Source organism: Pseudophryne corroboree, chromosome 11 (assembly GCF_028390025.1).
Source record: "Pseudophryne corroboree isolate aPseCor3 chromosome 11, aPseCor3.hap2, whole genome shotgun sequence".
In the NCBI taxonomy this organism is placed as follows: domain Eukaryota; kingdom Metazoa; phylum Chordata; class Amphibia; order Anura; family Myobatrachidae; genus Pseudophryne; species Pseudophryne corroboree.
In genome coordinates this window covers 131,320,388-131,332,708 of record NC_086454.1, presented here as the reverse complement: position 1 = coordinate 131,332,708, position 12,321 = coordinate 131,320,388, and the positions used below count along the sequence as shown (strand labels likewise).

Genomic DNA, 12,321 nt, shown 5'->3' with positions numbered 1-12,321 from the left:
CCGCCATTGCTGTTTTCATTACCACATGGATTACAAACCAAACTTCCCTCCAAGTGTCTGCATGGGCGCAGCCATCTTGGATTCTGTCAGCTGATCATTTACTCCAATCTGTTGTCAGTATTGTTAATCTGCATAATTGCCTAGCCAATCCCTTCCTTGCTGCAGGTATAAATACACTGTGCCTGAGCAAGGAAGGCGTCAGTGCTTTGGTTGTCAAACCTAGTTCCTGTTTGTCTCTCTCCTGTGATTGTCTTCCAGGTTCCAGCTCCTGTCTCAAGACTTCCACCATAGAGACCCGCACCAGCATTCCACCTGCGGTGTAGCCTGACTCTCCAATCCATTGTGGATTCATCTGTTTCCAGCTACAACATTACCTGCTTCCAGCCCAGCTTCCCGCAGAGTACAGCTTCTCTTAAAGGGCCGGTGTCCTTTCTACACTTTACCACTCTCCACCGGTATTATTATTTCTCCGCTCTCAAGTTCTACATTTCAGTTCATATTTCATCGCTCCCAAGTTCATTTATTATTTAACTGGTTCCAGCCAGTATCCACTCCGTGCTAACAACAGTCTGGTTCCAGCCAGTATCCACAGCAGCCGTTTTATCTTCAGCAACCCAGCTTTTCCTGGAACACCAGCTGGTACAATCCTGGGTTATCTCCATTGCTACAGTCGGGCCTGGTAAGGACTTTCCATCTAGAAGATTATAAGAACTATCTCACACTACCAGTGCCCTGTGGCTCCTGCCACCCTGTAGTACCCAGGAACTGTATTTATTCTTTGCTGACTTTTATGTTTTCTTTTACTGCTGCTGTGTTGCGGAGTTGTCATAATAAACATCATTGATTTTTATCCAAGTTGTCGTGGTCACGCCTTCGGGCAGTTATTATTCATGTTACTTACATGTCCAGGGGTCTGATACAACCTCCCAGGTTCCGGTACATCTCAGCCCCTACAACTGAGGCTGCCTCCTGTCAGCTCAGGCCCTCAGTTGTGACAGAGACATTGAGACACTACGACCAATACCCATCTGTCCTGAACAGACTCTAAAGTACAAAAGGGACCAGAAAAAGAAATTTGGAAAAAAGACTCTTTTGTGGGAGCACTCTAATTCAGAGGTTATTAGTATAATTTGTGGATTATTAATAAAAACAATTTAATTAGCGAAAGTCAGATTCTGGGAGTGACTGTATGTGAAAAAAATAGCTTAGCGAAAATATTGATAATTTAAATTATTCGTGATCTCCAAACTCACGATTTACAAATTGCCAGGAGTAAAATTCTGTGATGCTTTTGTCACCATAATTCTGCATATTATATCTTATGAATTGTATGACCATCATTCATTCTGCTAATATCCATTACGGATTTTTATAGATGCAGAGAATAAAATCATTGGTCATGCGAATCCCAAAATTGGATGACATAAAGTTGAGTACCACTGTGTCCAATAGCCAATTTATTGCAGTACCAGGGTGTTCAAAGGAGGTCTCCCTTCCTCGTACTGACCCGGCCTTTCACTGCTTAGCTTCCAAGTTCAGAAGAGATTGGGCATCTCCAGTGAAGTGTGACCGCAATTATTGGACTCCTCTCTTTGGTCACTCCAAATATATGCCAAGTGGCTACTATAAGTTAGGAATGGAGAGCATATGTGATTTGTAACAAATGGGTTACAAATGAAAAAGATTACATGCAATCAGCTGATTAATCAGCATGTGACACAACGATCACTGAGGTTAATTATATATGTAAAATCACTTAGATATATGGAAAGAATTCAAATGTACCACATATAAGAAAATATGTGACACGGCGGTCACAAAAAAGAGGGAAATAAATGCGTACAATCACAAATATTCAACAGCTGATGAATCGGTGTGCGACATGGCGGTCACAGAAAGATGATCATAGGTGCAATCCCTTAATTTATACAGCAATCAGCTGATTAATCAGCATGTGACACAACGATCACTGAGGTTAATTATAAGAAAATATGTGACACGGCGGTCACAAAAAAGAGGGAAATAAATGCATACAATCACAAATATTCAACAGCTGATGAATCGGTGTGCGACATGGCGGTCACAGAAAGATGATCATAGGTGCAATCCCTTAATTTATACAGCATGTGGCTAAATTTTTAATTAACGTGCAGTCAGCTGATAGATAAATATGTGACACAGCGGCCACAAAAAAAAGAAATTAGATGCGTACAATCACCTTAACAATCACCAGCTGATTAATCAGCCTATGACACAGTGGTCACAAAGAGATAATTATAAATATAATCCCTTATATAAATATAATCCCTTAATTATACAGCATGTGACATGGCAGTCACAGAAGAAATATAAATTGGTTATTAGGAATAATATATGTGGGAAAATTCATAAATGCCACATATCATCACTAATTGATTAACCTTATATTTGAGCTTAGAAAAGGTCACCAGTACGGCCGTACCAATTATCTTAAGTGCCCAATTAAGTTTATGCTGTAGAAGACAGCGTGTAATTATGGCGTAATAGCAGACAAACGGACATATATCAAACGGATACCAGCTCTTTGTGGTGGACTCCTCTGGGTCACAAAAAGGAAGGGAGGGAAAGGGGAGGGGGGGGGGGGGGAGAAGGAAAGAAAGGGTGAAGGGAAAAAGATATGTATCACAGCAGGTTATATATGAACCTGCAGGGAGTATTCATGAAATTGTTACAATGCATAGAGCTCTTGTTGTAAGGCTGATTAGAAGTTGCTGCAATGAACAGTTAATTCCTGAATGGAAAATAGAGGCTGAACTTATATAGGATGTCTCTAATGTTCAGAGTTCTATATGAAAGATGTTTGCAGGAAAGGATAAGAAACAAATAGCTGTTCAGTCAGACAGTTGCAGCCTTGCAAATTTAAACTATGGAGTGAATAGGTTTCACATTACTGTGGGGTATATACGATACTAGTGCTGGTATATATGCTGTCCGTTCCGTTTTTGGCCGTGTAAGAGCTCCGGAGACTGCAGCGGCGTGTGTCCGTAATAGCGCTCCACGAGAGCGGTAGTTTGGGGCCGTTGCCGTGGAGATACTCCGGAAGCTGCAGCGGCGTGTGTCCGTGGTCTCGCTCTGGGAGAGCGATGGCTTGGGGCAGTTGCCTGGTGATCGTCTAAGCGTTCCGGCTAGCGCGGTCACGTGTGCGCATCACGTGATCGCCGATACTGACGTACGTTTCGCAAGATAAGCTTGGTCACAGGACGTCAACAGAACAGAACAGACTCTTGCCAATATTTGTAAAACTGTTGAAATCTGCCCCCTACCGGCAGGGAATCTGTGACCTCTTGATAGTCATAACCTTCTACCTCCTCTTCTATAAGATTGGCGAAAGGACTGTCTCAATGTCCCTGAGGCATATCTGTTACCATAAGAACGACCAGGCCTGTAGCTTCTGGCCTTTTTAAACTGCTGCCTCATAGCTGGGAAATAGTATCTACTCCTCTTATCCTGTTATTATGGCTTCAAATTTATTACAAAACAACAATGAACCTTCATATGGCAGGGAAACCAGTTTATTTTTAGAATGCATGCCTGCTGCCCATGGCCATAGCCACAAGGCTCTTCTAGCCATGACTCCGGCTGCCATAGATTTTGCAGCAAAATCCAACACATCCAGTGATGCTTTCCACAAGTATTCGATAACTTTCATCATAATAGATAAATTCCTTTGCAGATATTGCCTAGAGATTTTTTCCTCTAAGTCATCAGACATAGTTGATCCCCAAATCCTTAATGCTCTTGATACGGAAGCAATAGCAACACTTGATTTTAGGGACACAGCTGAGGAAGTATGCAGCTTCTTTAAAGCACTCTCCATACGTTTATCCATACCATCCTAATCTCTTATCCATATTCTGCCACTCTTTAGACCAGTGGTAGCCAACCCTGGTCCTCAAGAGCTACCAACAGTTCATATTTTCCAGCTCACCCAGCAGGTGCACAGGTGCAGTCATTCCTCACTGACACATTTTAAAAGATCCACAGATGGAGCTAATTACCTAACTTGCTATTCTGTGAGGAGACCTGGAAAATGTTAACTGTTGGTAGCTCTTGAGGACCAGGGTTGGCTACCCCTTCTTTAGACATAATATCTTTAAAAGCCTTGTGTACTGGAAAACATCTATTTCTTTTAGCTCTGTCCTCAAAAGGAACATCCTGATCGTAGGCCTTAACAGGCTCCTTATAATTCATAGTTTTGAAGATATTCTTTGACAAACTATCAACCAGATCTAAATTAAACATTTGCACATCCTCTTAAGGTTCGTCAGATTCATTACTAGACAGTTCCTGACAATCGTCTTCATAAATGAGCTCAAGTGAGACAGGCTCATAAACAGAATCCAAGCTAGCCTGGGAACTAGACCTCTTAACTCCCTGAAGATCCAATAACTCCTCCTCAGTAACAAATAATTTTTTCATCCAGTCCATCAAATCTTATAACTGCTTGGACTGACTTCCAATAGCCTCTCCTTCACAATTATGACATAACTTAGAACTTCCTTTTCCTGGGAATACTTGATCACATGCAGCACATTATGTGTTAGACTGCCTCTTCTTACAAATCCTCTTTCTTGGTAGAGACACACTGTTTAAGAAAATAGCACTAATTATCATCTGACTAACCAGCTTGGGGAGAAGGCTCCTTGTCCATGTCAGCGTTTCCAATCCAGCGCTTTATTGCCTGAATAAAACGAGCAGTGGATATTTTCTCCTCCTGCTCCGGTGGTCAGCGCCATTTTTATCCTTTACACATGACGGCGCATGCGCGGACCATCCCGCAAAGCCTCCTGAGCCGAACAGGAGCGATAGGATGAACAAAAGAGAAATACATATAACATTATAACATAACAGACAACCATAAAGTTGACACATAACATAACGGACAACTAGAAAATTGACGCGACAATAGATAACAATCACCTTAAAATATAAACAAATCGGTGAGAATGTGTTACCATAAGATCTACTGAACCTACCACAAGCTTGGTGAAACTGCTCTGGGTGAGCGTCCAGTGACCCCTATGGATTCAAAGAAAAGGATTTATCTGGTAAGTACCAAAATCCTATTTTCTTTTTCATCCACTAGGGGTCACTGGAGTACTCATGGGACATACCAAAGTATCCCCCTTGGGCGGGAGAGCTGTTTCGCACCTATAACACTAGACGGGCAAAGCTAGATGCTGATGCCGCAAACGTATCAAACTTGTAAAAGCGCACAAACGTGTGCACGGATGACCATGTAACTGCACAGCAAAGTTGCGTCGTAGAAGCTCCACGACCTGCTGCCCATGACGTTCCCACTGATTGTGTGGAATGAGCTGAAATAGATGCAGGCGGTTGTAGACTAGCATGAAAGTAAGCCTGTGGAATGGTCAGCTTAATCCATCTGGCCAAGGTCTGCTTAGAAGCTGGCCAACCTATCTTGACTTCATCATAGAGAACAAACAATGTATCTGTTTTACGTACGGTTGATGTTCGGGCTACATAAACGCGGAGTGCGCGTACCACATCCAAAGTAGCTGGAGTTCCTGCACCTTCTGATAACACAGGAACTACGATTGGTTGATGTGAAAAGAAGATACCACCTTTGGTAAGAAAGCAGGATTCGTCAGAAGTTCCGCTCTATCATGAAACACCAAATAAGGTGGCTTGCATGACAAGGCACCTAATTCTGAAACACGCCTTGCTGATGCTAAGGCCAGGAGAAAAACTGTTTTCCATGTTAAAAACTTAACATCCACGTGTTGTAAGGGTTCAAAAATCGAAGACTGTAAAAAATCTAAAACCAGATTCAAGACCCATGGCACTGTAGGTGGTATAAATGGAGGTTGATCTCTGAGGACACCTTAGAGGAAAGTTTGAACTGTTGGCAAAAGGGCCAAACGCCTTTGAAAGTAAACCGACAAGGCAGAGACCGGCACTTTTAGTGTAGCTAAACGTAGTCCTCCAGCTAATCCAGTCTGTAAAAATAGCAAAAGACGGGTTCATTTGAAAGAAGATGTCAGAAACATCCGAGCTTCACACCACCCTATATAAGTTCACCAATTACTATGATAATGAGCTGCTGTAACCGGCTTCCTAGCATGTAACATGGTTGGTATAACCGACTCTGGAATGCCCTCTCGTCTTAAGAGAGTGGTTAAGAGTGGTTTCAACAGCCGCCCCGTCAAAAGCAGCCACGCTAAATCGGGGTAATGGAATGGACCCTGTTGTAGCAGGTCTGGACGAAGCGGAAGCAGCCACGGATCATCTGCGAATAGACCGCGGAGATCCGAGAACCACGCTCTCTGAGGCCAATGAGGTTCCACTAGTATGACTGTTGTGGACTTTCTTTTGATCCGCTTTAGCAACCGAGGAAGCAGCAGAAATGGTGGAAATAGATACACGAGGCTGTACGGCCACGCGATTGTGAGAGCATCCACTGCCACTGCCTTTGGATGTCTTGTTCTGGACACATAGTAGGGTGTTTGATGATTTTGGCGAGATGCCATTAGATCCACCTGTAGGTAACCCCACCGCTGGACCAACATCTGGAACACTTCTGGATTTAACGCCCATTCTCTTGGATGAAAATCCTGATGGCTGAGATAATCCGCTTCCCAGTTGTCCACTCCTGGAATGAACACTGCCTACAAGACCGCTCGGCCCAATTCAGGATTCAAGCAACTTCTTGCATGGCCATGCGACGCCGAGTTCCTCCTTGTTTGTTGATGTATGTGACTGCCGTTGCATTGTCTGACTGAACCTGGACTGGTGCATGTGCACTGCCTGTCGCAGCACGTTGTAAATTGCTCTGAGTTCCAGGACATTTATTGACAGTAAACTTTCTCGGTCTGACCATAGACCCTGAAGCTGACAATTTAGGACCACTGCTCCCCAACCTCTGAGACTTGCATACATCATGAGAATTATCCAATTCCAGACTCTGAATCTTTTTCCCGTGGTGAGATTGTGTATGTGGAGCGACCAGAGTAGTGATACTCTGGCCCTTGGAGACAACCGCACCAACTGATGTATTTGTAGATGCGAGCCTGACCACTGAGCGAGAAGATCCAGTTGAAAAGGACGTCAGTGAAATCTTGCGAACTAGAGTGCTTCGAAAGACGCCACCATCTTGCCGAACAGTCGAATGCACAAATGCACGGAGACTGTCCGTGGTTTAAGCATCAGCTGTACCAGATGCCGAATACTTTGTGCTTTCTGTCGAGAATCATTCCTAGGAATTGAAGTCTTTGACACGGTATCAGTCTTGATTTCTTGAAGTTGACAATCCAACCGTGCTGAACTAGTACATCGTACATTAGTAAGGCATGTTGAAGGAGTATTTGTTGAGACAGAGCTTTGATGAGAAGATCGTCTAAGTATGGAACTATTAACACTCCACGGGATCTGAGATGAGCTATCATCACAGACACCATTTTTGTGAATACCCGAGGCGCTGATGAGAGGCCAAATGGTAGTACCTGAAATTGATAATGGTTTTGTTGCACCGCAAACCTTAAGTACACCTGATGCGGTGGCCAAATTGGAATGTGTAAGTACGCATCCTTGAGATCCAGCGAAATCGTGAATTCCTGTGCCTCTAAACCTGCAATCACTGACCGCAGGGATTCCATTTTGAATCTGTAGTAAGTGACGTACTGATTGAGCTCCTTCAGGTTCAATATCGGTTTGACAGAGACGTCCGGCTTTGGTACTACAGAAAGATTGGAATAATAACCTTGACCCTGTTGGTGAACTGGAATCAAAACCGCGGAATCTACGAGAGACTGAATCGCGATCTGCAGAACTGCCTTTTTGTCTCTTGACACAGGTAGGCCTGTCTTGAAAAATTGCATTTGTGGTAGACAATCAAACTCTATTTTGTTACCTTTGAACACTAAATTGCGGATCCACCCATCTGTGGATGTCTGAAACCACGCCAAGTGAAACGTCTGAAGGCGTGCTCCCACAACTGAAGATCCGAGATGGGCTGGAAGCCCGTCATGCCACTGGCTTGTCAGCGGCCTTTATGTCCTGATGACGAATAGCGGTTTGTTGAAAACCATGTCCTCTACCACGTTTACTGTATGGTTGTTCCTCTAGCACGGCCTCGATAGGACTGAGTTCTAAAGGATCTGAACACTGGTCCAGCGTATTTCCATTTTGGAACTGGTGTGGGCAATGGCAGGAAAACAGACTTTCCCCTAGTGGCCTGAGAAATCCATTTGTCTAATTCAGGACCAAACAACATATCGCCAGTGAAAGACAATGCTTCTATTCCTCGTCTTGACTCTGCCTCCGCTTGCCAAGAACGCAACCAAAGCCCCCGTCGGACCGCAACTAGTGAAGCTGAAAGTCGAGAACTAACCTGGCCGACTTCCATAGAAGCCATGCCTAAATACTCAGCGGATTCACCGATGTGATCAGCAAGAAGGATTAGCTGATCAAAGGGAAGATCTTGTTGCAAGCCCAACTTGAGCTGTGTTACCCATGCAACTACAGTCTTGTTGACCCAAACTCCAACTAAAGCAGGCCGAAGCAACACCCCTGCTGCTGTATACATTGACTTTAGCACAGTGTCCAGCTTCCGCTTTAACGGGTCTTTAGCAGCTGGGACTGGAATGGTTAACTACTTGGAAAGTTTTGACACAGAGGAATCCACCGCCAGTGGAGTTTCCCATTTCGTAGTCATAGACTCTGGGAACGGGTTGTTAGACAGAAACCATCTAGGCATAGAAAACCGTTTATCCGGATTCTTCCATGCTTCCGTTAACTGCTTATTAATAGAATCTGAATAAGTAAAACACACAGGTGCTGTGTTTTTTTTTTTGCAAATAAAACCTCATCATTTGAAAGAGGTTCTTCAGACTCAGTAAAATTCAAAACCTGACATACTGCCCTGATGAGATTATCAATGGCCGGGCTATCAGTAACCTCACTATCTGACTCCTGGCCCAATTCACCTTCGTCTTGTTCCTCTTGAGATAACAGGTCTGGCACTGAATAGTCAGAATGCAATGTTTGCATTTGTACCCGTATGTGCAAGACACACTGAGCAAGTGGTAGTTCCATCAGGTAACACACTCTCACAGACAAGCTGCTTTTTAAATTTTGCATTAGCTTTACTCATTATATACCCAGACAGACAAGTAGACAAAGACAGATAAGTCCCACGACTCAGTAAAAATGTAACTAAAGTGTGTATAAGCCAGAAGTGCAGTGTACATTGATACACATTAAAATCAGTTAAATATGTGCTGTACTGAATTCCTACTAACACCCCTGCTCCTCCAGTGGCTGAGTGTTTTAGTATCGCATCAAACTTCCTGCAAGAAGAACCAGGAAGTAGTGTTAAAATGGCGTCCAGCCATGTGCTTTACCTTATACACAATCCCTATGTATAACAAAACAACATTGTCCTTTTAGACTAATCACAGTACATACAGATTAGTTCATATATAACATACTTGTATCTACATTGATACATAAGTGGAACACAGGCTTAATAGCCTGATAGCAGGGTATGCATGTGCTGCATTAAAACACAGCTTAGTTTTTCTGTGCACCTCTATAGCCCGCGGCGCTGCTGTGGGCATAATCTCCCCCCCCCGCAGCATCGCAGCTCATGCTGGCAGCCCGCGGCAGCAGTGAAAGCTGTCCGCGGTCCGAGTGAGGACAGAGCCGCTGCAGCTTAACAGCTGTCCACAGCAGGGAGCCTTGGCAGGTAGCGGAAGCTAACCGCGGGAGAGAGGCGGCAGCTGCTGGCCAGCACAGCAGGACCAATTTTTAATAATAAACAAATAGGATTTTAATTACCTGCCGGTAAATCCTTTTCTTGTAGTCCGTAGAGGATTCTGGGGTCCATATTAGTACCATGGGGTATAGACGGGTCCACCAGGAGCCATTGGCACTTTAAGAGTTTAAGAGTGTGGGCTGGCTCCTCCCTCTATGCCCCTCTTACCAGACAGTCTAGAAACTGTGCCCGAGGAGACAATACACTTCGAGAAAAGGAATTACACAGATAGTGGCGACATTCATACCAGCTCACACAAACATGCGAATGCTGCCAACATGCCGGAACAACTCAGCAGCAGCTGAAACATAAATAACGCAGAACTTAACTAGGAACCAGGTAACACTGAACCATAAACCCAAGGCAGGAAAACGAAGCGCTGGGCGGGCGCCCAGCATCCTCTACGGACTACGAGAAAAGGATTTACCGGCAGGTAATTAAAATCCTATTTTCTCTTACGTCCTAGAGGATGCTGGGGTCCATATTAGTACCATGGGGATGTACTAAAGTTCCCAGTACGGGAGGGAGAGCGCGGAGGCTCCTGCAATACTGCCTGACCAAACTTGAGGTCATCAGAGGCCAGAGTATCGAACTTGGCAAACGTGTTCGAACCAGACCAAGTAGCAGCTCGGCACAGCTGTAAGGCCGAGACTCCCCGGGCAGCCGCCCAGGAAGAACCCACTTTACGGGTAGCCTTAACCGATTTCGGACATGGCAATCCTGCCGTAGAATACGCATGCTGGATAGTGAACCTGATCCAGCGCGAAATCGACTGCTTAGAAGCAGGACACCCAATTTTCTTGGGATCGTAGAGGACAAATAGAGAGTCAGATTTCCTATGACGAGCAGTCCTCTTCACATAGATCTTCAAAGCCCGTACAACATCCAAGGCCTTTGAAGCAATTGAGGAGTCAGTAGCCACTGGCACCACAATAGGTTGGTTGATATGGAAAGCCGATACAACCTTTAGGCAGGAACTGTGGACGAGTCCTAAGTTCCGCTCTGTCTTCATGGAAGATCAGATAAGGACTTTTGCAAGATAAAGCCCCCAATTCCGACAAGCGTCGGGCAGAAGCCAAGGCCAACATAGTGACCGCCTTCCACGTGAGAAACTTGATGTCAGCCTCCAGTAGAGGCTCAAACCATGCTGATTGTAGGAACTGCAACACCACATCTAGATCCCAGGGAGCCGTGGGCGCCACAAAGGGAGGCTGGATGTGCAGTACACCTTTCAAAATGGTCTGAACCTCAGGGAGGACAGCCAATTGTATTTGAAAGAAGATGGACAAAGCAGAGATTTGGACATTGATGGATCCCAATCTCAGGCCCATATTCACACCTGCCAGCAGGAAAAGGAGAAAACGTCCAAGTTGAAACTCCACCGCAGGAAACTGCCTGGCTTCACACCAAGAAACATTTCTTCCAAATACGGTGGTAATGTTTAGACGTCACCTCCTTCCTAGCCTGAATCAGGGTAGGAATGACCTCACCCGGAATACCTTTCCGAGCTAAGATCTGGCGCTCAACCGCCATGTCGTCAAACGTAGCCGTGGTAAGTCTTGATAGGCGAAATGGCCCCTGCAGCAGCAGATCCTCCCGAAGAGGTAAGGGCCTTGGATCTTCCAGCAGAAGATCCAGTAGATCCGCATACCAAGCCCTCCTTGGCCAGTTCGGAGCAATGAGGATTGCCAGAACTTTTGTTCTTTTTACCAGCTGAAGGACCTTTGGAATCAGAGGAAGTGGAGGGAACACATACACTGACGGGAACACCCACGGTGTTACCAGTGTGTCCACCGCCACTGCCTGCGGGTCCCTCGACCTGGAACAGTACCTCCCCAGCTTCTTGTTGAGGTGGGAGGCCACCATATCTATGTGAGGAACCCCCCACCAACCGGTTACCTTCTCGAACACCTCAGGATGGAGGCCCCACTCCCCTGGATGGAGATCGTGTCTGCTGAGGAAGTCTGCTTCCCAGTTGTCTACTCCTGGAATGAAGATTGCCGACATAGCTACAGCGTGCCTTTCTGCACAGAGGAGGAGTCTTGACACCTCTGACATGGCAGCCCTGCTCTTCGTTCCGCCTTGTCGGTTTTATAGGCCACTGTGGTCACGTTGTCCGACTGCACCTGAACAGCCCGATCATGTAGAAGGTGTGCTGCTTGCAGAAGGGCGTTGTACACGGCCCTTAGCTCCAGGATGTTTATTGGGAGAAGAGATTCTTGATTCAACCACCTTCCTTGGAAGGTTTCCCCTAAAACGACTGCTGCCCAACCTCTTAGACTTGCATCCGTGGTTAAAAGGATCCAGTCCTGAATACCAAACCTTCGGCCTTCCAGAAGGTATGGAAGTTGCAGCCACCAGGGGAGTGAAATCCTGGCTTTCGGAGACAGGCGCATCCTCTTGTGCATGTGTAGGTGAGAGCCTGACCACTGGTCCAATAGGTCCAGCTGAAAAGTACGAGCATGAAATCTGCCGTACTGCAGAGCCTCGTAGGTGGCAACCATCTT

General features: G+C 45.4%; 1 pseudogene; it reads right to left on the bottom strand.

The window, feature by feature from the left end:
- Window positions 1-1,457: 1,457 nt before the first annotated feature.
- LOC134971135 (5S ribosomal RNA) lies at window positions 1,458-1,577 on the bottom strand (annotated as a pseudogene).
- Window positions 1,578-12,321: the final 10,744 nt, after the last annotated feature.